Raw genomic sequence first — 27,327 nt, 5'->3', positions numbered from 1 at the left:
AAGAATTTGCCCTCTTTTCCCCCTTTCCCTTCAGAGCCTGGGTTTTTAAGGCAGCTTTCAGCAGCCCTCCTTTTCTGCTCGGTAAAATGTGTGCAACAAATGCACAGAACTGAGGTGTGGGAGGGACCCTCACAGACAGGAGCCCCCCTGGACAAATTCCAGCCTCACCAGAGAGATCAGAGCTGACCCTCCAGCTATTTTCAGATCTCTCTCCACCAAAGGACTGTGGCTTCTATGAAATATTGAGGTCCCCAAACTTCCAGGGCCCAATGGGACTGGTCCAAAGGGCTCCCTAATTTATACTGCCTGTTTAGCATTAAATTCAGAAGTTTCTCCTTTTCTGTGACTTATAAGTACCCAGCTATCCTGCAATGGTTTTCATTAACATTTTAACCTGGTAACTAGGAATCAAATATATCTACGAAGGTATAGTGAGAGTAAGCAATAATCCACTTAGTGATAATGTTCTGTCACATCAAAGCTTGCTTTTCCCAACTTTCAGTTTTTGCTGTGAATAATTTCGCCTCTCTTCCAGAAAGCCCCCAAATGAACAAATGAGATCATGCACAAAGATGATTGAGCTAAGTGACAGAAATGCAGCAACTAAATATGAATATATGATAGAATGCAGAAATGCTAAGTCTCCCATTTTACTTAATAAGGAGGACTTCAAATGAACTTACACTGCTTTTTTCAATGGATAATCTTTTATCAACTAGGAAGACTCTTACTGATGGTACACTAAGATGCACTGTGCAAACTTTCATTACAGCAGCTGGGGAGACAGTTGTAACATCATTTCCACTCAGAAACAGCTTCAGCTCATACTTCCAGGGCCTTTGCTCTCACTAGCAAGAAATCTCACGGCTGGGAGCCCTGGAGTGTTTTCTGAATAGCTGTTACACTCAAACCCTAAAATCCTTATCTGCAAAACAGCCTCAGACAGAGAGAGCCAGCCCTGTCAGAGCCCAGCCCTGCTTTGATTCTCCAGGTACAGACACATCACCAAAATAACAGAGCAGCAAACATTATCCTAACCCCACATCTCTGACAAGAACATCCCAAAAGGCTGACATTCAGTACTCTGCTCACTGCTAAATCACACCTTGAACAGAACGAGCACGAAGTTAATACCAACCAGCAAGAAACGCAGGCCTGGACCTTATGAAGGAAAAGACAGGATATGGATTTCAAGAGTGAGAGCTGTAAGAGAAGTCTGAGAATCATTTCCAGCTCCTCGGTGCAATGTTACCTGATGTTTGCCATTTCTGACAATAATGCCTGCAGTTAACACATTCCAGCTGGGAAGCAGCACTAGCCTGATGTTCAAAAAACTCAGCCTTTGATGCCCTGATGAAACAAACCTTGGATTTTTTCCTAGATTTGCAAAGCACCTTCGTGGAGCACGGCTAGGGACCGCAATCAGTCAGCCCTTTTGGCCATTTCCAGCTGGGACAGAACTATGTGGCCACAGAGTAACCCCCCTCTTTATGTCTGCAAATACAAAACCAATAAAGGTTCAATCTATGGCTTAAGAAAACCTTGGAAAAGCAATGGGTTTAAACTGTATTACTAAAATAATAGCTGGTGTTCTACTTCAGCAGCTCTGGCATTGAACTATTTCATGGGGGGGAAATAATTTCCTTTATACCACCCATATTAACTGCCTCAAAAATATTCAGAGGACTTTCATATTGTAACTTGAAAGGTACATCTCGACTTGCTCCTCATGAAACTGTGACAAAAACTGCAGAACTCCCATCAGCTGTTGGCACGGTTTTGTTTCCTGTAAAGACCCACATAAAAACCGATAGCAAACCTCAGTGCTTCTCTCCCTTCCTGACATAACTTGACCAGAGAATTCAAAGGGGTCAGACCACACAGATGCACGAAGCACGTTTGATCCTGGTTTATAGAAGTCAATGGAGTCGTAGCACAGATGGCCTTTAAATCTCCTGTGACCTGGAGGACTGATCAAATGCACTGCTTGGAGCACACGGGGGGTTTTTCAGCACTGTCACCATAATATTTTAATCTTGGACGTGCTTAGTTTCAAAGCACCCCTCTGAGGCTGCATTATCCCTTCTTGTATCAGGTGAACACAGACGTGGCTTGCCATGGTTGCACAGCCCGTGGTGGCAGAGCAGGGAAATGATCTGCGTCTCCTAATTTTACATTTACAAATGGAGCGGCAGCAGAGCAAGACACAATGGTTTTCATACTCATCAGAGTCAATCCTTAACCATAAAACTTGCTCACGAGCCTCACACAGAACTATCTGAAGACTGTGACCACGAGTCTACAGACACCCAACAGCACAGAATTCTTCAAGTTTTTAACAGAAGAGCCCATAGGAATTAATCACAGCTTTTACTTAATACAATCTTAGCAAGGACTGCTCCCAACTCTCTCGCCTAAAACCTTGGATTCTGGTTTTTTGATGCTCATTTCAGGACTAAGTGAATGTAAAGTCATATTAATGAGGTAAAAATGGTATTCTACACCATCAAATTCAGCCAAAATGAGAATTAACCTAAGAAAGATCAGAAACTGAATGCCACAAACTCAAAGCCACAAACTCAGATCAGATGCTTTTATACCTTAAGGGCAGTCCAAGCTGGAAATCTGTGATGAAACTCAGAACTGGGAAAGCCCTCTGTGCTGTTGCCAACACAGTCGAGAGAAGAAAAAGCCACAGAAACTATTGTGCCTTTTAAATAGCAAGAATATCATGGTTCTGGAATTGTATCAGCATCCAAACTTTCAAAAAGGATGGGGCATGTGAAAGCTGCTAAACATTAGACAAAATAAAAAAAAAAAAAAAGAGGGGATAGGAGAAACTGAAAGTCTCAAAAGGGAGATAAGCTCAACTACAGATCAGAATTATTATGTCTTCCCCTCCCAGTTTTAGGCATAAAGGCAAGTCCAGCAGCTTTCAGCAGCAACTAGGTGATTATCTCTGCTAGTCCCTTTGGAAAATTCCACCCCCATAAATTCTACCCCCATCTTCTCTACAGGCTCATCTACACCCAAGATTTTCCTCCTTTCGTGTCTGCACTGAAGACAGTACACATTGCTGGACTGCCCTCACCCCATGTTCTACTTCACTGAAAGCAGGCACAAAAAAAAAGTCAGTTTAGTTTTCCCTTTTTTAAATCCACATCTTTGCTCCCTGCTCTCAGCAATGGGAAACAGACTCAGCCAGCCTTAAAACACTATCTCAGCAACAAAGCATGCAATGTGCTCCATCTCATCTCTCCCCTCCAACTGAGTTTACAGCAGTGGGTGGTTTTCAAACCTAACATTTGATCAAAATGAAAAACCGGGCATTCCTTTCACCCCATGACAGGCAGGCTGATATAAATCACAGCCTTCCCAGCAAGGGTTCTTCCACAGACAATGAGTTGTGGCAGTGCCTCAAAGCTCAGCCCCGGCCATTGTAAGAGAAAGTTTCAGGTTTTTAAAGCAGGCCTGGGCTTTTTACAACAGCACTAAAACCAAAAGAGGGGGAGAATTTATGGTGTGGTTGTCTGAGGGGCAAGGAAGGTGTTTCCCCTTCAGAAGTTGTATCTGCAGTGCATTGCTCTGGGGTGGTTTGTGCCAGTGCCTGCTTTTAATTTTTAGTATTTCAGTAGCATTGAAATCTCCAAGCTGGGGAAGCCTCACAGCATTTTACACTCACACACATTTACACATCCCACGAGTCACGGCTCATTCATTGTCCCCTCATTGTTTTATCAGGGAAAAGAACTTCCTCAGCCACCAGCTCTGGAGAAGAGCTCTCGATGTATCTGCTCAAGGAAAGGATGGTGTGAGCCATCCTCTGGCTGTGGTTTAGGAACACAAACAGGGTAGGTAAGCATCAAGCAGTAGCTATTAAATTCACGTGTGTGTGCACAACACTGCAGAGTGTGATCAAAGCACAGTGATAGCATCCACAGCCTGCTGCTGCTCCTTGCTAACCCAGTAACCTATTACAAATGCCCTCCAGCCTCAACCATGTTAAGCCTCGACTTCAAAAGATCAGCTTATCCTTTAGGGCTGAGCCGAGTGACAGGTGGGGGGCAGGAAGAAGCCCCGTGCCCCCCTGCAGCCGGGGGTGTAGGGTTGCACAACTGGCTGGGCACCTCGGGGGGTTCGGCTGCATTCCCGGGCCACCTGAACCTCCAGAGCTGGGACACCCCTGTGCCCCACTGCTGCTCCAGCCCTGCTCTGGGCAGCCAAAACTGTGCTAATGTGAAGCTGTGCCACGCAGAGGCGAGAAATCCCAATTTACCTGCCTTTAGGGGCCTGCTCACCTGCCAGGGAGGGCTGGGTACCTGGTGATGGAGAGGTGCCCTCTGAAACCCTCAGGGAGCACAGCGAGTGTTTACAGGGTGCCTATCCCAAAAACCTGTGCTGCAGAGCACGGAGGAGTGCCACGAACACGGCACAGGAAAAGGGAAAAGAAGAAACTACCCAGAGCTTAATGTGCACTGAGGGAAGAGGAGCCCCGTGTGAAGAGGCCTGAGAGGCATCCACAGCCACACAAGGGTTGGCCTCGTGGGGTTTGTGTGCCTGCCACCAGAAGGTCAGGAACCACTGCAAGGGACACTGTGGCACAAGGTGTGTCATCTACAGCCCCTGTGAGGGACACTGTGGCACAGGGTCTGTCACCCAGAGCCCCTGCAAGGGACACCATGGCACAAGGTCTGTCACACACAGCCCCTGCAAGGGACACTGTGGCACAGGGTCTGTCACCCAGAGCCCCTGCAAGGGACACCATGGCACAGGGTCTGTCACACACAGCCCCTGCAAGGGACACCGTGGCACAAGGTCTGTCACACACAGCCCCTATAAGGGACACCGTGACACAGGGCCTGTCACACACAGCCCCTGCAAGGGACACCGTGATTTAGGAACACAAATTTTAGGGGTCTGTCACACACAGCCCCCAGAGCAGACCCTGAGCCTTCCCAGCATGTGACACAAGTCACACCTGGTCAGGTATCTTTCAGCACACCCTGTACTTTTCATCTATACTTTCTTCCTTTAAAAAGGCAATGTTAGGGCAGGGCAGCTGTTGGAAACTTCCACACACCACGTTGTCCACCCATACTGAGTTTTTTGATATTCTTTTCCATTAATGAAACTTTTTCCTCCCCAAAAAACTGTATAACTGAACTGGAACTTTGCTAACTAAGCAGTGGCAGGTTCTATTCCAGCAACGCAGCAGGTGATTCCCTGAGCTGTGAACACACTCCTCTGCCTCACCAGGGCTGCTGATGGCATTGCTGTTCCAGTAACACATTCTCATGCAGTGTAAGAACGGGAGATGCAACAGCCAGGCAAGTAAGACTATTAATTACCTAATGACTGTAAAGTGTTGTTTCTCTGAGAGACAAAGAGTCTGCTGTACAATCACATTTGCTGCCTCAGAAATGTAAAAATCTAGAGGAAAAACACGCAAAATTATTTACTCAAAATCCAGATTATGGGGTGGGAGAAGCAAGTCAAAATTATAGCAAAACCAATTAGTCTGTCTTTAGAAAGAGGTGCACACAAAGCTGACTCTGAAGGCCTTTTCCTGTTTTCAGACATGAATTTGGATTGCTGTGGCACACTACCCCCCAAAGCAGGCCACTGCTTTAAATTCAACAGTCAATTCAGCAGCACCAGAACTTTCCAGTCACTGAACTTCAGCTGTGTGTCAGGTCTGTGAATGGTAACTAAGGCAGGAACATCAGCACAAGTCTTGGAGCAGTGAGCTGCGAGTCCTGCAGCTGTGCTGGAGTGACTGTGAGGGACCCCAGAACATCACTCATGTGTCACTGCACATCACCAGACGTGTCTGAGAGCCCATTTCTCAGAGATGGGAAATCAGCACAACGAGCCAGAGGAGGAGAGCAGGAAAATAATAACTCAGGCATATGACAAAATCAGCTGGTGATTTAAATTCTGTGACTGTCAGCATTTTAAAACTTACACAACAAATACACCAGGCTCCCTGAAAAGTCATCACAACGAGGCAAGAGAAAAGACAATACTCTTCTGAACTCAGCTGTAACTACATTTCAAAGTAATATCTCCTTTCTCCTATCATGTCAATACAATCTGGAGTGGGAACTGATGCTTACACGCAGCACCAGGCCTTCAGCTTATTTCCAGTGCTAACTTTAAATAACAATGCATGAATGGACAAAGTGCCTGGTTTATAGCATCCTCCCTTTCAGCCTCTCCCTTGTCTCAGTTCATTTCCCCGTGGCACGCTTTGTTCTTAAAGCAGTCTTAACCACTCATACATCAAAATATTTAATCAACATTTCTCAGTCAGAAAATAATCCTGCTTTAGACCGATTCAGTGGGAGACTCTGCAGTGGATTCAACATAAAAAAAAGGGTCAGAATGCATTTCCGAGGGTGCTTTAGAAAAATCAGTGCTGACATGTTTTTAATGAAAATCAATAAGTGACATTAGATAATGAAACAAACATGCAGCAGCACCAGAGCCGGGCCATTCAGGCCATCAGCTTCGGGAGGACTCAGCGAGGTGAGCGCTTGAGCGTGCCGCCAGCGCGGGCTTCAATAAAGTGCTGCTTTTTGTTTGTTTTAATGAGAATCTCCAAATCTGCTTCCTGCGAACAATGCCTCAAGGGCTCACAGTTTCCCCCCGTGCCCGTTCCCCAGTGCGTGCAGCTCCAAGGAGATCAGCCTGGGGAGCAGGGCCGTGGTCCTGGGGACAGTGTCCCGCTTTGGGAGCCGCTGACCCGTGCAGCCGCCGCCAATGCTTTGACAAGCTGCGCTGCAGCCCCAGCGGGGAACACTGATCCATTAAAAGCTGGAGTTGTGAAACTCTTTAGAAGAGGCCCGTCCCTTCTCAGAGTAATTAATTCTTTGACTGCCACGCTGAGACGCAATGAATGAACACATACTCTCGGCAGTAACAGCTATGCTAATGCGGAGGAGCCGCGGACAAAGAACCCGAGGGCTCGCTGGAACTGGGTGAGCCTGTGCAAATCCCCGTGCCATGCACATGCCTGAAAACCAACACAGCTCGGGGGAACCCACCTCACAGCCCAACCTCTACCACAGACATCGGTTCACACTTGCATATTCCTTATCTGCACCTGCAGGAGCCACCTGGGACCTTCTGCACAGCTGGAACCATCTTGCTCGGTCTGTGGCCATTCCCGAAGCCCAGGATGATGGCAGGTGCCATGAGGATGTGATCCCAGTGGGACCCAGCACATCTTGCTCGGTCTGTGGCCATTCCCAAAGCCCGGGATGATGGCAGGTGTCGTGAGGATGTGATCCCAGTGGGACCCAGCACATCTTGCTCGGTTTGTGGCCATTCCCAAAGCCCAGGATGCCAACAGGTGCCGTGAGGATGTGATCCCAGTGAGACCCAGCACATCTTGCTCGGTTTGTGGCCATTCCCAAAGCCCAGGATGCCAACAGGTGCCGTGAGGATGTGATCCCAGTGAGACCCAGCACATCTTGCTCGGTCTGTGGCCATTCCCAAAGCCCAGGATGCCAACAGGTGCCGTGAGGATGTGATCCCAGTGAGACCCAGCACATCTTGCTCGGCCTGTGGCCATTCCCAAAGCCCGGGATGATGGCAGGTGCCGTGAGGATGTGATCCCAGTGGGACCCAGCACATCTTGCACGGTCTGTGGCCATTCCCAAAGCCCGGGATGCTGGCAGGTGCCGTGAGGATGTGATCCCAGCGGGACCCAGCACAGCCCCCAGCCCTGCTGGCTGAAGGACAGGGCTCGGGGAACATTGCTCTGACCACTGTGGGACTGCACAGCGCAACTGTTCTCACAGGCTTTTCCTGCAGGGAAGGAGGAATGCCCCTCACCTGGGCTCTGCGCATTTGATTAGGGTTTGGTAAGTCACCCTCAATACCAAACAGCCCCTGAAGGCAGTCAGTGTCTTCCTGGCTCTGACTGTACCTGTGCCAAATCCTGTGTTCTGTTTGCAAGATTTCAAACCACAGCTCAAATGAAAAAAACCTAACAACGTCATAGCAGAAGTCATTTGAGGAAAAAGAATAAAACAACTAACAGCCCACGTGCAAAAATTACTGGTAAGAACAGAGGAACAAGGGCTTGTTATTAAATGACACTAAGAAACTGATGGCTGCAAGAATAGAACTTTCCACCTTTATCTCTTTCCTATGTGGCTCACAGCTTTAAAAAAAAAAAAAAAAAACAAAATGGAAACAAACAGCTGAAACAGAACTGAAATAGAACCAGTTCTAGTCAGTTCCACTGTTTCAAATCCCACTGCTCTAAAACTAACAAGGAAACAAACAAACAAACAATTCCCCGAGTGCTTTGAAACATTCACGCTTTCCAGGAAAGCTGGCAAATTGAGCAAAGCCCAGCAGAAGTGGAGGAAGCTTTGCAGGTTTCGAGGCAAACTTGCAATATCTGGGGGCACGTTTGAACAAAAGCCGACCCACGGAGTCAACAAGAGCACGGGGAGATTCATTACAAAGTCAGACATGGTGTGCTGGCTCCTGGCTGGACAGAAGGCTGTGACATTACCACATGCTTCAGTACAGCACAATCACAGCCTGCTTATTCAGGACTGCAGAAATTAGGGATGGTACACATCAAACGTGTTTTCCCAGGAAAACACAGGGCCTCCAGCCCGGCCCTGGAAAATCACTAATTACGGTGCAGAACCTATCTACGTTCACAGAATACAACTTCTGCTTGGCAGTTCTTTGTCTTGATTTTTCCCACTGCAAAGGGTTTCAAAGTCATCTTCCTGACAAGAAGCAATTGAATATTTTTTCATATTCCAGCAGAAATTCGAACAGAATCAAGATATAAAAGTACGGAGCAGTAGAAATTAATATTTTCTCTTAGCAAGCATACAATGATATTTTATTAGCAGGATAAATTACTTTACACCTCATAAGCAAGGGCTGCTACATTGAATTACTGTTGCAATTCAGACAGTTACAAGCAATCAATCAAAGAAGATTTTAAGTCAGTGCTATTTAATGGCTAATTCCTCAAAACACAAAATAGCTGAGCTCTTGCAATTAGTCTCCTACAGGAGAGCAAAGAAGATGTCACAAAGCAAGTAAATGAAAGCAAAGCAACCCAAAGATCTTGGGGGAAAAGGGGAACTTCTTTGGCATTAACAGAACAGTGTTAGAATAGTTCTAACAAGTACAATATTCTGTATTGATTTCTAGTGAAACCCTTGTGGTAAAATATGCTTTTCAGTATGATGAAGCACACTGCAATCTCATTTTGCAAGTCAGCATGCATTTGAAGAGTTTGTACTGAAGACAGGTTCAAGTCACCATTACTGGAGAACTGTACAAATGTGTCCATTTTCTTAACCACTGTTTATAGCAAATTACAGTATTTAAATACCAGCACCAAAAAAGACTTCTTCCACTTAGAAATACATTCAAAACACCCAGCTTCAAAGCATCTTCCTTATTAACAGTCTTTCTACAACATCACATTCTCAACTGGTGTAAGTCAAAGGGCTTCTTCAATATCAGAGATTCCACATTCCCTTGCTCTAGCTAAACTTTTGTGGCATTTAAAAAATATCCAGATTTTAGAAAGAAACAGATAAATGAGGCAGCATTGTCTCAGTAACATAGCTCCTTCCAGAAGGAAGTGGAGAATGGGAGATGTAAGGCAGGTTTCTGAGGCTGCCAGGAACCCAGTGTTTGCAGTTCCCTTTCCAGACAGCTCATGAGCTCATTTCTGAGCTCACAAATTCCCCCCAGCTCCTGCTCCCTGCTGGCTGTAACGTGAGCTGGCCTGGCTCCTCAGGGACAAAGGCAGGATAAAAAGCGGTAAGGGACACAAGCCCAGGTGTTTCCAGGACTCACGTGTGACAGCATCACTCATCTTTCAGCTCGGTAAAGGGGAGGGGAGAAGGGGGCAGCTGATGAGGGATGGTGGAACTGTAGGAAAGGATACCCCAGGAGGCAATAGGGGAGGAACTGGGAAGAAGCAGGCTCAAAACCAACACATTGTCCAAAGTCTGCCAGAGTGAGCCACAGAGAGGCATTAACATGCACGGGGGATGAAGAAATACAATTTGTCACTTCACATGATAAACTTTCTCATGAAAAATACCAGATATTACACCGGTTTCTCTTCTACACAGGCTGCTTCCCTCCCTGCAACCTGCTCCCCCAAGGTGATGAACCCGAGGAATGCCCAGAAGCAGCCAGCACGTTTTCTGAGGGGCTGCCTCAGCTGCATGGATGGCTGCTCTCCCCGAGGACAGCACATGAACGGCTTCAGAGCCCTCCTGCCTGCCCTGGCAATCTGTCACCAGGCTGAAAAGCAGCCTGCCCATTCCTCATCCCACAGGTTACAGACCAGGGCATCAGCGAGCACACAGACCTGAGGGAGCACCCCAGGTGCACTCCAAGTGTGAGGCAGGCAGAGAAGCAGCTCATCAAAATATTTTATAAATATATTTGCACACTTTTTTTTTTTTTTTTTTGCATGGAGGGAATAGTCAGGAACACAGTTTGATGCTTCTAAAGAAGTACCAAAGCAAGCAGCTAAATGAATGTACTAGCTCCTGTGACGTGTTGCATCTTGATTATTGCAGAGGTAAAATGAGAACTCGTGCTCTTACAAGAAGCAAGAAGAAAAGAATAATGCCTTTTATAGCTAAAGCACCCACTCTGGCAGAATGCTCCATTCTCAGTTCAGGTTTTACTTCATTTTCAAGTACCAAGTGGGGACCAGCCAGATTACAATAAATCTTAATCCAAAGCATCAGCTGAATCTTGCTCCTCACCTATGGGCCCAAGTGCCGTTCTGACTCTCTGTGGGACCCAGGATTCCTGGAGTCAGACCCCCCTTAGAGCTCAGAGCCTTCTGCTGCCAACCCCAAAGCTCTACAGACTCCTCCAGCTTTACCTTTTGCCACCTTGGTGATAAATTCCAAGCAATTTTACCGAGCAGTAGCAGTTATGTCATTGCACAAGAATGATTTATGGAAAGAACTTGAGCAGGGGAGAGGGAGAAGTGAAAAGATTTTCCCTCTTCCCTCCTTCTCCTGAATCACAATTCCACTTCATGAAAGATCAAGAGGGACCTTCTATGCCAATCTGTACTATGGAAAGTATAATGAAAAAGTCAGTCACTTCCTCAGTTACTGTGAGGGAATGTAAGTGAATTCCACAAAGGAACAACTGAAAGCAATCAGATTCACTTTCTGCACAGCTGGGAGAAAAGCAATGCTCTTACTTAAGAAAAAAAGGATTAAAAACCAACTTAAATTTGCTTTCTTCAGAACCATCAAGGCGTTTGAATGAAGAGAGCCCACCTTTCAACTACAAATTGGCAGAAGTAGTGAATCACCACAGCAAATGCTGTGCCCTTCAAAGCTATAATAAAAACTCCTCTAGGCTTTTCTCCAGGGGTGGAACTCCCTCCACATCTTGAACAATCAGCCTCCTCCTTTATCCAGCAGCGCCCTTGTTTGCTTGCTGTGGCTGGCACAGGTCACCACAGCACTCACGGCTAACCAGAAGCTCACTTCATAACCTGTCTCAGGGCCACAATTACTAGATTAATTTTCTTGCAAGTGACATTTGAGAGACTCCTCCCACACACCAGCTGAAGGGGTCTGAGCAGCCCATTCCTGGGGAAAGCAGCTCCGCAGCGAGTCTGCCCAACAGAGCCCTTCTGAACAACTCCAGGAGTGCTCCTGGGAGGGCTGACACTTCCAGACCCGGCAGGATACAAAGCCGGGGCAGGAACACCTGTCAGGAAGGGCTGTCTGGGGCAGAAGGCACATAGCTGCCCTGCTGGGTACTGCTGATGCCATTACACACCTGCCTCAGGTCCCTGGGCACCCAGAGCAGGGGCAATAAAGAAAATACATCTATTGATCAGTTCAGCAGCCCTCACTGGCAGTGACTGACACCTCGTCTGGGCTGGCAGCATTTGCCAGCTGGGGCACCCAGCCCACCCTGCAGCATGCCTGGGTGCCCCAGCACACAGCAATGGTGCTGCCAACCAAGGAACACACACTTCCCTCAGAGTGCACCACTGCACACCCCTTCAGGCACCAGCGTCTGAGAGGGGAGCTGAAGAGCAGCGCAATGAGCAGAACTCACCAAGCGAGGACAAAATCCAGAGCTCAGCTACACGTGAACTGTGAAAAGCCCTGAAGAGACACTCCAAGGGAACAGAGTGGGTCAAGTCAGTCCTTCCCACCCAAATTCTGCCTTCCCTAACACACAAATGCTCGATGGGACTGTAAAAAGTTCATTCCAGGCTGAGTGAGCTTCTCACCTTGACTGAATGAACAGTTCCTAGTTAGAGACTGCCGCAGATGGCAAATGGGCTCAGGAGCAGAGCAGCACTTCAGCAGCCACTGAAGACAGGGGATGATGTCCTGTGTGCCACTAGGATGCACTGCCTTCCCCCATTCCCATGGACCTGGCAGTGTTCCACAGCTGCTCACCAACTGCTGCAAGGGAGAACACCAACTCTGCAATCGGGGGGGGAGAGGTGAAAAAGGGAAGGGAGATGCAGAACCACTTTTTCATTCAAATGTGAAAATCCAGAGATACGCATGGGTACAAGTAAGGGCAGAATAAAGCCTTAAATATTTAGTCTTCTTTGAAGCTTTCACACTAATCACTTAAGCCAACACAACATCTTAAAAATCTACGGAATTATCCAAAGCCTTTCTGTTAAGCCAGTTCTAAGGATACAATCAGCTCCTCTCCCGCCCTGACATCACACAAAGCGACTCAGGCAGCAGTTAATAAATCTAAGCCCCTGTGACAGATTTCATCTTCCACGGGGAAAAAGAAGCTGCAGAGGAAACCGAAAAATAAAAGAGGATCTGAGGGAAAAATCTATTCATTGATCAGGGGAAGGAGAATGCTAAATTCAGCTGGCAAACAGCAGCCTGGCAAAGGAGCCATCGAGACGCTTCCGAGGGTGCTGGCACAGCTTGTCCTGGGTGGGCTCAGCAGCCCCAGCAGAGGAGCTGCAGGTTCTAAATGCACCCGTCCAGCACTGCAGAAATCAGACCCAGTTCTTGATGCACTGAAAACAGCACTCTCCTCTGCAAATCCATCCTGAAATTCCTCAGTGCCCTGAATGTGCCAAATGACCAGCTCCTCTGTAACTGGCATTTTGTAGAGGAGAAATGCTCACCTGGTGCAACGGAGCCAGTCTCACAGTGGGAGAGGTGGTCACTTTCTTTTCACTGATCTCTCTGAAACAATTTATAGTAGTCCCACATCTTAAAAAAAAACAAACTTAAAAGCCATAAAATTAAAGCAGCCTCTCTCCTGTGCTACAGAGGAGTATACACAAACTCAAGCACAGACTTGCTGAAGAGTGGAAGGGGTTAAAATCTGTGGGGAATGAGAGAAAAAGGCTAAAAAGCACTACTGCAGTTAATGTTAAAAACACTAATTTCAGTCCATTTGTGCACTCCGAGGCATTCCGGTTTGAATTTCTTCAGTGAAACCAGATGTCTGCAGTGATCACCAGAATGCACAGGCTACAGCACAATCAGCTTGTCCTGGGCACAAGTTCCAGCACATCCAAAGAAACTGGGGACTCTCGGAGAGGAAGCAGCTAAATGCAATAACCTGGTGATTGCTCAGAAACAGCTCTCAGGGCTGGAATTGGGAGGGGGATGGAAAGGGACGACAGCAGTGATGAATCCTGAGCAGAGTCTGACTCCGAACACAACTGTGAAAAAAGCACATAATCAAGAGACAAAAGGCTTCCCAGGGAATGAATGTAGCTGGTTGCTCTGTCATTGCATATAATCAAATAGATGTTCTAATAGCGAGGCAGCACGTTACAGAGACAGCTGTAATAATCAGAGCTTTAACAGGCTCCAACACAAAACCCTACAACGTGGCAGTGGCACGATCATCTTCACTCTCAAGCTGTCCAGCTGAGAAGAGAGGTTGTGCTTTTATTAGCTTATATTAGCACACCACTTATCTAGTTTCTAAAAGCAGAATTAAAACCTTCTGCCATGTGCTGACACCTGGCTGCTGTCCAAGCTCGTACTTCATTTAGCATTATCACTGAAAAAGGGAGGCTTAGGCAACACTGGAGGGAGATGGCAGGACAGACAGACGGCTGCCCATTACTGTCAGCTCGCTCCGTGGGCTCCCTTCTCCAGCCTCCAGGAGACAGGAACCTCCCAGAAACCACAGCAAGAAAAACTGAGCTCCCTAACTTCACCAATTCAGGCTGCTGGATCCCTTTTCCTGCCCCCAAAAGCTTATCCCAGCATCAATTCAGAGCAAACAGCCTGGATGCAAACATGATCCCAGCCAGGAATTTTCTGTGCCTGACACAAGGTTGGTGCACAACCACCATCCCTACTGATGCACTCCCTGCTTCAGGGAGCAAGAGGAGCATTTTCTGCAAATGTGAGTCCAACACACCAGCTCTGCATGAAGCTTCTGACACCGTTTCCCACAGCTGACTCCTCCTGCACCGTTGCTCCAATGCTATTCCTAGCACGGAGAGTTTTGCAGCTCCATCCCAGGTCCAAGCAGTGACGCGATGGCCACTGCTGTCTCCAGGCTGTGCTGAGTGCATTCCTTCACTGCCAGGCAATGCTTTCTAGCTCCAAAAGCCCTTTTTGTTCATAACCACACCTTATCTGCTCCATTATTAAATCCCCTTTTCCCTATCTTCCCAAGAACATTGGGATACAGTGGTAGAACAAAGCAGCAGGAGAATCACCTTTTAACTAATTTGTGAGCCTCCAGCTGCCCTGTTCTCCCATTCCAGAAGTTCCCTGAACCTTGCCAGAACAGCAGTGTTTGACATGCTGAACCCAAGTAGAGGACAAACATGAATATGGTGATTTGCTCATTGAGCTGCATACATAATCACTAGAAAAGTAATGAACAAAGAAACAGCAGGCCAGAAAACAAGAGATTGAGCAGGCAGGGTCAGGTATTTCAGCAAAGCTTCCTACCTGTTTATTAATTAATTGAGACAGCTTTCCAGAAGCCTTATAGCAACAGGGGCTCCCATTTATTCCAGGTGAGCACAGTTTAACTGCTGAAGATCTCTACCTGGGAGGAAGCATTTCTGATATCAAGGGGAAAAAAACAAAAAGGAAAGTTTGAAGGGAAGAAAAAGTTAAGAAAAATATCACCACAGCCTCTCAAACACATAATGGTCCCGCAGCAGGGGGAGGAGATCTCTCCCCCTCTCAGCTCCAGGTTATCTGAGCTGCTGGATAAAAGCCCATGGAGCCACCACTCTGCTGTGGCCATTCCCATACCCTCAGACACTCGGAGCAGGACCTACAAAGCACATCCACCCCAACACCTCTCTCCAGCAGGAATGCCCTTCCTGGAGAAAAGAAGGATAATAATAGCCAGGACTTACAGTTTATCATTCTTCTGACAGTCAGAAAGTAAGCTTGAAGTGAACTCCTTTCATCCCTTCCCACCCTTTCTCTCTGCTCTGTCTGGTGCACGGGGGTAATTAAAGTATTTTACTGCCTGACTGACAGCCCAGTGCCCCACGAGCCACAGGCGAGTAAAGGGCACGCATATTCCACAAGGAATGTAAACAGAGCCGTGGCAAAATAGTCAGCAGTCACCTCCAGCAGCATTCCTAAAAATCAAGGAACACTCCGCAGAACTTCCTTTCCCTCCCTCCATTGATGTTTTATATTAAAAATCAAACCCAGTCCCAAGTGAACAAAGATAAGAGCATGAAGGTTCTCATTTTGCTGCGAGCATTCAATTTGCTAACGCATTTTAGCTGAAATTCCTGCTTAGTCACGCCTGACACAATCCAGTCTTTTAGGCAAACATTCCCTCCATTCTGTGTGCTATGGCTGCCAGCCAGCTTTCAGTTGATGTACCCAGGGCTTTTCTGCTGGTGTCCAAGCACAGCGAGATCTCTCAAACCTGCTCCCACACAGCACTGCCACCCCTGCATATGCTCTCCATTTAGAGACAAAGCAGATGCAGATTTATGTATAGGCAGGTCTGAATAGTGCATATTAATTTTAGAGATAGCAAACAGAAAAACTTCTGAGTCGGGTTATGCACAGGAAATAACTGCATGTCCTGAAACAAATAAATCTTTCTGCAAACAGCCAGAGGACATTATTCTTCACCCTAGAATTAAAGCTTTGTTGTAGGTGGATTTAAATGAAAGGCTTTGTCTCTATGGAAAAACACCAACAGAAGAAAATCATAATTTGTTAAACAAAACACAAACAATTTCCAAGGCTCCTACAAAAGGAAAGTGAAAAAGAAGGATAGATCCAAAGCTTCTGATTAGAAGTCGGGCTCAGAAATTCTGATACTGAACACACTGTTCAGCTGCATTTCCTTCTCACATGACTTCTTTAAAGTCCAGAGAGTTTTCTTTAAGGTCCCAGACAAGATTTTTATCAAGAAGACGAAAAGATGCCCAGTGCTTTGGCCAAGTACCTGACCACGGTTCTCACTACCAGGTCCTGCCTAACTCAGCTACCCACAGCCTTGAAATTCAGGGCAAGAACCTGCTAAAGCAAAGTGCAGAAAGAAAGAAAAGAGGAAATCGAGTTTTCCCCGTTACCTGAAGTAGTGCTCCCTGGATGCTGGGTGGCAAAGCAGCTTCCAAACAAACTCAAAGGCAGAAAGGGAAACCAGCCCAGCTCCCAGGCAGCTCCCGCTGACGCAGAGGTGAAACTCTGGGCAGGCAGAAGGTAATTCCACTGGAGTCAATAAAGATGGCAAAGAATCCCCTGCCTTTCAGGGCGGCACGCAGCTCAGCTGCTGGTACAGCACAGCCATGCCCTGTCCTCCTCAACCCTCGGGAGAATCATTCCATTCCCGGGCTCTTCCTGGGCTATCCTGAGGTTTCTTGTGCCTGAAGCTGCGAGCAGATGGAGTTTCCTCAAGTTGAAAGAGCACTGAGAATGTCCCTGAGCATTCAAATCTTTCTTCTCTTCTGATAGCAGCAACTCCTCTCTTCAATTGTGCCTGCTCAAGGTTTCTCCAGAAGTGCAGGAGAATAGAGCCTGCTCTGGAAATTGTTAATTATTCCCCAAAATATCATTAATTTCTGAGTGGTTTTTTTAAGATAGCTGGTCTGTTGCCTCAGCTCTAATTACATTTCTCATGTCAATTAATTAAAACCATGCTAAACGAAATGCCAGTTTTTATTTAAAGTTTAGGGGAAAAAAATCATGGGATACAATTAGATGTTACCAGACATGATCTCAGCAGGTTTTCAATTATTCTATGGATAATACAACCCTAATTCAATACAAAGCTGTAATTAAGAATGTAATTAACTTGTGGCATTCTCCTGATGTCATACACCACAAGAACACATAACAGTGCAGAATCCTTAATGGATCTGTCTTTTTCATCGAGGATGAATTAGGCACATAAAAATAATTTACTGGGGGAGCTTGGCCAACATAATGGCCACATCCAAAACACAAAGCACAAAACCAACTCTGTCCTGTCAAGGACGATCTGGCCAGGACCCAAACCTGCACCTGGCACGGAGAAGGTGGCTCTGCCTTCAGAGCCAGGTGGGAGCTGGGTGGGCAGGGCTGGGGAGGAGCACAGCAGCTCAGCCAGGTCCCTGCTGGGCTGGGCTGCTCTCTGTGCCCAGCACACAGGGCTGCACGGAGCAGAGCTGCTGGGCTGGCTGGCTGCATTAAAAACCTGCACTTCAGTCTGGGTTTTATCCCATCTCTGTGCTATCACACCACTTCAACTTCACAGAAACCCTCCAGGCCACTTCTGCTTATTAAAGGAAGGTTCCTGAAACACAGGCTGCTCTGCTGTGCTGTCTAAACCAAAGATTGCTGCTCTCAGTTACAATTATTTGAACACCACCATTTCCTTAGATTTTTTAATATATGACATTTAAGGGAGGAAAAAGAGAATAAGGTACATTTCCTGAGGAAACCAAAACGGGTCTCAGAAGAAAGCCCTCAGAACTACAAATAACAGCTCTGTTCACACTGTAAAAAGAACCTACAAAATATTTACTTTTCTTTCAAGTAAACCCTCTTGCAAGAAGGATAGGAGGATAAAAGCTCGATTTATCAGCTAAAGAATCTCCTGCACTATAGTTCAGTGGTGATGTGCCAGTAAACACATGAAAATATCATCAGGTAAGGCACTGACAGGCACTCTAGGAATATCAAGGAACTCCAGAGCCATTGAACAGACTTCTGAGACTTTAAAAGAGGACACTTCTTTTTTTCTTTCTCTCTAAACACTCAGTATTTCCCTTTCTTTAAAATAAATTAATTAAGGAGTGTCTTAAGCCTATTTCTGCTACTTGCTGAAGGAAATTACCACTTGACATTCAAATAAAGTTCCATTCTGTAAGCTGACTGTAAGGAACTTCATACAATGGACAACATAATTCTCAAAGCATTAACCACTACACTCAAGAAATCTGTAAGTGGATTTTCTAAGCTTCACTATCAATAGCTTAATTAGCAGGAATATTTATAAAGATCTTAGAGAAAGTCTGACTTTTGTGGTTGAAGCCTAGAAAACATTTTAATTCAAACCTAACAAATGCATCAGATGAAAAACTGGGGGAGGTTCTTGTAATATATTTCTCAAGCATACAGGTCAATACCATTCCTGACCTTCAACGTGCTCAGCCTTTTCTGCAATGTGTTGAATCCTCACTCCCTGACAGCTGCAAAGAGCTTTTAGGGGATTCTACAACATCTGAATCTGGTGGGGGAAGAAACATTTCTTCTGCATGCAGTGTGCAGAAAGGGAATGGCAGAGCCTCCTGACACTGCTCAGAGCACACACAGCAAGCCAGAGGTGGCCACTTGATTAATTTATAGGAAAATACTGCTTTGAGATTGGTTTTTTCCTGCCCTTTGCTCAGAGACCTAAAGAAGTCCAAAAGCCACAGGTTTTCCCTCCCGTGCCCCGCGTTGTTGGTAAATTTTCAAAGCAAGCACAGTTCCAAGCTGTTTGCACTCGGGTCCACCTCGTCCTCCTCCAGGTCTGCCAGGGGTCCCAACACCCTTCCACTGATGGATCCCATCCTCCACTTCCATCTTCCCTCTCTGTGCTGAACCCTCAGCCAGTGAAAGGGACACACACCAGCCCATCCTCTACCAAGCAGCACCAAAATCACTGAACGTCACCGATATAAAAATGTTCTCGAGCTCACCCAGCCACAGAGATTTTTTTCCTCCAAGCAGTTATCACATACAGACACACTCAACGATTACCAGACACAGCTCTTTTGGTTTCCCAAAGTATCACTCCAGTAAACTTGAACCAGATGTTGTCTTTATATATTTTGCTAATGCTATCCATTTTTAATCAAAATGGAACTGACTAAATTCATGGTCTTAGTTAACAGCAAAGCTCCTTTGAATCACAAGATGTCTCTTTCAGATCAAAGTGGCACAGAAAGAGTCTGAGTTCAAATTTATTCTCGTGTATCCAGGGTCTTTCTTTAGGATTCTTACCCTTTTTCCACAGCTCAAGATGTTGGCACTTCATGAATCAATCTCAAAGGATATTAAAAGCAGCAGGAATAGCCTACAATGAGCCAGAAGGTTCCTTCACAAAAAAGAATGTTAAGTTTGCCAAGGAAAGCACTAAAAAAGTAATAAGGAAATCCAGACTTAAACTTAATTCATCCCCACATACATATGCATTAAGATCCAGCCTTTAATGACAATTTATTTCTTCCAGAGTAATTGTGAGCAAGGCTGACAGAACAGACAGCTGCTCACCATTTCTTTAGCATTATGTATAACCCCATGCAGTCATTCAAGACACAATATTCAAGTGTTGCACGGAATTATGAACATTCTGATAAACTTTTTAGGCAGCTTATCATGGTACCATACAGCACTCTTCAGAAATATTAATACATTTACTTACACAGCCCTTTGCTTGAACAGAATTTTCCATGATTTTAAAAGGCTGAAGTGCAGCACAGCAAAATTAGCAGCTACACTCTCAGAAGCATCTGCTAATACAGATGCCTAATTAGAAAACCTGTGGCCTGATTTTCTGAAGGATTCACTATTAGTGCAAGTTCTGCTCAAATCTCCTGTTTACATTAGGGACAGTTATAAAAAAAAAAAATCAAAGCAGAACAGAAGTGTGCCTTTTTCCCCCAGTGCAGTGCTGTGCAGCAGGAACATGAACCAAAAATAATCCCCCAGAGTGTTCCTAAACTTCTTTGTCCTTCTGCAGCCTCTGCTCCTTCCATGAGACACAAGCCAACCTGCAGAGGTACCCAGCACGTCTGGCCACAGCAAGGGAAGGTAAAAGGATTCAGAAAACGGAGCCCTGAACGCCAAGGGAAATTGCAGAGAGGAAATTTAAGATGCCTAGGACCAGATATCCCCTGCCTGTCTTCCTTCTGTGGCTTGCGTTTGGCTCCTGAGAGCAAGGCTGCGGTCTCTGCAGGGCTGTTGGAGACGTGTTCTAGGACGCTGCCCCCAAGACAGCGTGCAGGGCAGTGACAGCCACACCACCCACTCACGGAGTGCCTGAGCTGCTCCCAGAGCTCAGCACAGCCCACCAGCCCCACACCTCCAGCTCCTGGAGCCAACGGAGCCCAGGCCTGCAGACAATACCCTCCTTCAGCCCAAAAACTGGGATTTTTTCCCAGGAAGCTATCCATCCTGTGTGCAAAATGAGACAGCAGGCCTGTGGATAAGCACCTGTTCCTTAACCCTTGGTGTGCCCTGAGTGCTTCCCCCTCCCTGGAGAAGGAGGCACCGAGAGCTCTGCTGCTCTCCCACCATGGCTCACAGAGAGAACAGCCCAGCAAAACCCCTCTGCAGCTCTGCCATCCACAGGCACACTGCTCCCCAAAGACAGGGCTCCAGAATAATGCTGCTGCACCACCTCCATTCTGCATTGAGAGCAGACTAAACCCAATGTTCTGACTCGACAAGTCTGGCGACTTTGAATAGATTTTTTTTTTGGTGGAATTAGACCAAAAGCTTCAAAATATTTTCATCCCCCTTTTTATGTGCCTTTTTGTGATGCAGGGACATGTTTGCAGGAGTTATCTGCAGTCATGAATCTTACTTAGTAAAAATGAATGCTAGCATTCATACATCATCATCACTTCAGAAAGAGATTAAGGAAAACACCATCTATCTCTGCCTCCAAAAGTGAAAATCACAGGATTTAACCCAACTAGTGCTGCTCCTGGAAATGATTCTAGCTGGCTAGAACTCAGGATTCTCCAGCTGCCTTTGTTCTCAGAAACAACTGAACCACTTCAGAGACTCTTCTGAGTCAGTCAGAAAAGACACAGCATGAAAAACCCCAGCTAAAACGGCTTGAGCTTGAGACAGTCCCATTTCTAAAGCATTACAGTGCAAAGTGTTGCACAGTCACTCTGTCACTTTCTGATCAAGGGTATCTGCCACGTTTTAGATAGAAAAATGGGATTCCACTCACTTTTAAACGATCAGTTCAGACCAAACCCCCCTCAGTTTTACTGCACTCCCCTGGCTTCTTTCTCAACGTAACACCTATCCGCTAGGAAATATCACATATGCAATGAATTAGACCACACTCCTTTCATCTCAAACTGCTTTGAAATGTCACTTAGTAAACCCAGTGGAGTTTGTTTTCCCAAGGAAAATAGATTTCTCCACTAAATCTTCACATCAGGAATGTACCATGTGGTTTGCATTTTCTGTTCCTCAAAACAGTTCCCCAAAAGCTCACACTGTTTGATTTTATTTTCAGTTAAGGGAGTTCAAACCTAAAATGTGGTGAGGCAAATTAAAAATCATAAAATGGGGGTTGAGGCGGGGGTCTGTATTATGTACTTATGTAAAGTGCTATTTATTATTTATTTATTATTTTGTGCACTTTTAGTAGAGTAAATTTCAATACAAATCCAAGTGTATTTCTTCAATAACAAACAGAAATTAATCAAATGCAGAGGCTGGCAACTCCCAACTTGTTTTCTAAGAAGGCTGGATAACTTATTAGAGTAATATTTGGATAATCAAATGCACGAAACAGAGCACAGGTAACAGAAAAGAGAGATTTTCACCCCCGTTTGCTGCCCAGAAATACAAACTTACTCTGCAGATGGAAGGAGAAAGGTCCTTTGGGAGTCAAAACATCCCATCAACATGAATTATCCCCTGGAAGCATTCCTGACTCTCCTGTGATCACTGGAGCACAGAGCAGTTTGGGATCTTTACTTTGTCTCCCAGGCTGTGGGATGGGCTCCCAAGAAGCGCTGAGCACTCACCAGGAGCTGCAGCCCCGTGCCCACCGAGCAGAAACTGGGTTCAATAAAGCTCCCCTGTGATTACAGCTCTGCCATCACCAGCACCCGGGGAAGGTTAAACTGTTCCCACCAGTCCAGGACGCGGAAACGCTTCCAGCCACAGCCCCGAGAGCAAATCCGCCCCCTCTAAAGCAGATGCCAGCATCTGGGAACTCAAATCCCCCTCCTGAGCAAAGGCCCTTCCCTGGAGCACCAGTAACAATCACTTGAGCCAGCATATTGAAGCAAAAGTGAGTTTTAAGCCCCAGTAAGAAGCAAACCACCCAAACTCTACGGTGCAGCAGTGAAAATACCGCGCTTCCTTCCCACCTTCCCTGAGTACCACCCTGCTGTGTCAGCTGGAGAGAGCACTGACATCCAGGAGTTCTCAGCACAGGAACTAATATTTGATAAAGTCACAGATGAAATGGCCAACTGCTGTGCTGATAAAACTCCAGAGCAAAATTCCACCCAAACTGAGCTTCTCTCTGCATCCAGAAACTGTGCCAGGCTACTGCACGACACAGGGCAGAGCAAGGAAAATTCTGGTTGCATTTTATTTCTTTAGAGGTGAAAACCAAATAAGTAATCACAGATACATACATTTGAAATGCCCCTACTCGTAACAGCCAAATAATTTGCATTAAATGCCCTTTAATAAGCTGAACAAATGGACTCAGATTGTTTCAAACATCCCCTCGTGAAGGATACTGAAACAGTACTATTTGAACTGCACCTATCACTTATAAAGAGAATAATTGTCACTAAAAGAGAGAAATTTCCAAAATCCCTTCAGCTCTGACACGGTTTAGCAGTGCCAAATTCTACGTGACATCCTGAACTTTCACCTCTTCCAACAAAGGAATACATAAATGCTGGGGGGGAAAAATATCATTGTAAACTATTAACTGTCTGTGAATAACACCATGAATGTGTGACACATCAAATCCAGTTTTGTTCATTGGAAGGGAAACTGCACAGAACACAAGATGGGCTGAAGGCATTTACCAAGCAACCACGACTTGTTAGATAAATAAACTGTCAGCCAACAGCTTGTGCCAGTGTCTTGGCAGGTCTTCATGCACAGGTTCTAACACTAAAATCTCATCTTTAAATTTAGAAAAGTCCACAGTCATAAAATAATGAACTAGCAAAAGTCAAGAGAAACTAAGAAGCCCTGGAGAACCAGGGCTGCAGTCCGACACACCCTTATTAAAGGAAAAAAGAAGGGAAGAGGTGCAAGAGGCACAAAGCACATAAAAAGGCCAGAACATCGCTACAGCCTGAACGGGCTTGGATGCACTGCTGAATTGATCTGAAAGCTGAGAGGGGCATTTCAGGGTCTAGATCAGGACCCACATTTTAGAGGCATTCAGAATCGTAGATTCAATTCCAATTCACACATCTCAGCCACTGACAAAGGTGGATCCTTTTCCTCTTCTCAAAACAAAAACAAATCAATGTAAGCTCTGTTCAAAGGAACCATTTGCATTTTGTGACTTTCCTGAACAATATTGCCTAAAGGCATGATTTTTTTTACCTCAAACCAGTTCTGACATGACTGCACTACAGGACCACGTTTAAATGTCATCTGATGATTCCTATTAAAGTGCCACAGTTTCGTCGCTACAGCTAATTTAATTCTAAATGAATTTTCAAAACCAAGACTAAAGTTCAATGGAAGCCTGAAGCTTTGAGGACCTGTGAAGCTTTGAGCCTGAACTACAGCGATATCCAGCTTTAATCCGTGAAATAGCCACGGCAACACACGAATCTCTGTTTCTTTGAGTAGGGCTATAATGCAATAAAGACCTTCCCGATGGACCTTGCACTATAGGTGCTTCCACATTTGTCTTTCAAGACCAGTCAGCACCACCCTTTTATCTCCAGACTCCTGGTGACTCTCCAAAGGAAAAAGGAGAATATTCTAATTCCATTATGTCACATACAATTGGAAAAATTCCTTTTACCAGCTTGCTGACATTCCAAAGCACAACACATCAGCTTATGGAATCAATATGAAAATGTAGCTAATGGGCACCTGCAGTGAATTGTTGAGCACCATCATGTGATCCTGATCTTTTATCAGGCTGGGCTCATTCCTCAGTAAAAATGTAACAGCAATAATTCACAGTACTCCCCAGTCAGCTGCGGGTACTCTTGTAAAAAGAACTTGCAATTTACCCCAAAGTAAAAAATATTTTTCCTATCCCCATTATGATAACAAAAAGGTAATCAAGTGCTGTAGCCATTTCCATTTTACAGATGAACAAATGAAATCTGACAGGTGACCTCAGCATGCACATCTGCACATACAGCTGGGGAGAGAATTACAGAAAACAGGGAACACATTCTGGGGAGAGAATTACAGAAAACAGGGAACACATTCTGGGGAGAGAATTACAGAAAACGGGGAACACCATTCAGAATTCCTTGCTCTTCCCTCTGTGATGCAATGACAAGGGAGCATGTTCACTCATACACATGGGAAGACAGTTCCCTATTTCTGAATTCCTTTAGTAGATTTCTTTCTGGAATTATCAAGGGTATAATTATGAAAGAGAGAAGCACAAAGGCGTTTGATACAGTAAGAGCTCAGTAACATCTGTCATAAAACACTGGTTTTTGAGCACCTATAAAAGATAGAAAATATAGCAATTAGTCACTCTGCCAAATAAAACACAACTTCTTGTTTTAAACTGTAAAAATAAGGCCATTTAAAAGACAAAGATTTGAAGACACGGCAGGATAGACCTGCTGAGAGGCCCAGTCAAGGAAGATCCCAAGCTCAAGCAGTGTCACATCAGCGTTTCCAGGAGGCAGAGCCTTTACACTCAGGTGAGGCAGGTGCAGCTCTCCTCGGCTATTGGTGCCACAGCCCGTCACACACAAAGTCACCCAACAAGCATCTCACAGCACAGACACTGCCCAGAAAACGAGGGGCCCTCTCTAGCTGCACCACCTTCTGCTGTCTGAGGCGAGTCCAAATCCCAAATTGCAGCTGTGCACAGAGAGAAGCATCTTCTCCATCTGAACAGCTCAATGCTGCACCCCTGGAGCCATGAAACGTCGAAGCTCACATCCCACCAAAAGAGCAGAGACAGAGAAAGCCTAGATTAAACTCATCATTACAAATGTGGGAATGCAAGGAATAACAACAAAGTATACCATGAAGGATGACAAAGCTGTAATACAAATCGATGCTCTACAAGGTTTTACATAAATCTGCAGCAAAACTGAAGCCCTCATGAGTTTTTAGGGTGATATTATTCATAAGCAGGCATCCACCCCTCACTAAGGGGCAGCCAAATTCAATCTCCCTCTTCCCCCATGTTCTGATCAGTGAAAATTAACAGGTATTCAGGAGTCAATACTATATTAACTTCCCCACAGTAGTTATTTATTCTATTTGCTACTCTTTATTTCATGCCAGCAGAGTGAGAGGTCATTTGATTCCACAGTGCAAAAATCAAACATTCTGGCTGTTTCCAGAGAGATATGAAATTAGAAAGTAAAAAAACACCACTTCAAGGCGTGAAAAAACAATTTAAAAGAAAGAAGATGGATAAGGTGTAATTGCTGTCTGCACCAGCACACCCACAGCACCAACCCAGCGATGGCTGGAAACGAGTGCACGAATCAAACATGCTTCAGCAGCCCAGCAAGTACAGGCCACTGGTCAGGCTGCAGTCCCCACACGAGTCTGCTGGCACTGCACAATGACTGACGGGGTAATTCAGCTGCAGACAGCAGGAATTAAAACTGTAATTGAGTCCCAAAGCAGCCTGGGCTGACTCCATGTCCACCATGGAGGGAGCTTCCACCTGGCTACAAGGGGCCCTGGGGCAGGAGACACCACAGAAGGTCTGGGCCCACCTGCCCAGCTCTGCTTCTCCTCCAGCACTGCTCCAGGACAGCATCCTGGAGGGACAGGGCATGGAAAACACAGGATGGGCACTGCCCTGCCCACAGCTCAGGCCAGGCTGCTGCAGAGAGCACCTGGGACTGCCAGGAGGGCAGAGCTCGCCCTGGCAGGTACATGCCCAGGGCACAGCAATTGCCAGGGGTTTTACCCCTAAGGACACATCGACTCTTTCCCTGCCATGAGCAAAATTATCCTTTCCAGTCTTGCTTACTTGACACCCCATCAAACCATCCACGGACTGTTCTCTCAGCAATCTCCCAAGTCTCCTCCTGGCATGTTTCATCAGGGCATCAGTGCTTCCCAAACAAGAGGTCAGCAACTATGTTCAAACAAAGGAAAATCCAGAGTTTCTACCCCCCTCAGCCCCCTCCACAAGCTCTGTTCTTGTAAACCACTGAATTCTTGGCTGAAGTTCTGGAAAAGAAAAAAACTGATTCAATCTGAGGCAGATGCTTGGCACGGAATACTTCAGCTGAAACAGTTAATGGTTGGGGAATTTATAAGAAACTAAAACCAAACTCTCCTAATGACAACTCTTATAGAAGTAGTGCTGTTAATCCTGTTTGCTATAATAGTGCAAGAACCTCAGGGTTTGGGGTTTTTTTGTTTGTTTGTTGTGGGGGTGGTGATGGTGTGTGTTTGGTTTGAGCTCAGGAAATCAGTTTTATCTTGTGCATCAAAAAGCACATTCTACCTGCATGAGGAAATGGCAGTGTATTAATGCAAGCCTCACTTTTATTTGTTCAACACGATACAGAACCAGCAAAATGAGAAAAAACCCCACCCGACAGAGAAATCAAAGCTGCATCGTTTGCAGAGTGCCTCTCATGTTCTCTAACCTCTCAGTGTTTAATATCCTGCAGTGGATATATGATGTAAGCAAGTCCCAGAACAATCCCTTGTTTTCCTGGAGTGTCCCAGGGACAAATTAAAGCCATACCACTGCAACTGCTGGGCTGCAGGACCCAGCTCAGCTCTGCTCTCCCTCCCCCCTTGCTCATTCAAGCAGTAAGTTGATCCCAAGGTGATACAAACTCACCCTTTATTAAAAAAAAAATAATAATAAAAATTGTATTTGATGTGCTTTATCTCCCCTGCAGCAGTTTCCAGAGGAATTAGAGGCACGCCAGGGCTGGCACACAGAAAG

The 27,327-nt window shown here is 45.8% G+C and overlaps 1 protein-coding gene across 2 annotated transcripts in view; it reads right to left on the bottom strand.

Annotated features, from left to right (window-relative positions):
* The window catches only part of TMEM132C (transmembrane protein 132C), a 172,423-nt gene that overhangs the window by 138,280 nt on the left and 6,816 nt on the right, over positions 1–27,327 (bottom strand). The window contains exon 1 of one of the 2 annotated variants that reach the window (XM_038152357.1): positions 16,568–16,710. The exons of the other annotated variant lie outside the window; for it this stretch is intronic. The gene's annotated coding sequence lies outside the window, so the exon portion shown is untranslated. Of the gene's footprint in view, positions 1–16,567; positions 16,711–27,327 lie in introns of those variants that run through there. 2 annotated transcript variants of the gene reach the window in all.

The sequence above is a fragment of the Motacilla alba genome, chromosome 15, assembly GCF_015832195.1.
Source record: "Motacilla alba alba isolate MOTALB_02 chromosome 15, Motacilla_alba_V1.0_pri, whole genome shotgun sequence".
Taxonomy (NCBI): Eukaryota; Metazoa; Chordata; class Aves; order Passeriformes; family Motacillidae; genus Motacilla; species Motacilla alba.
This window is presented reverse-complemented; position numbering and strand designations above follow the sequence as displayed.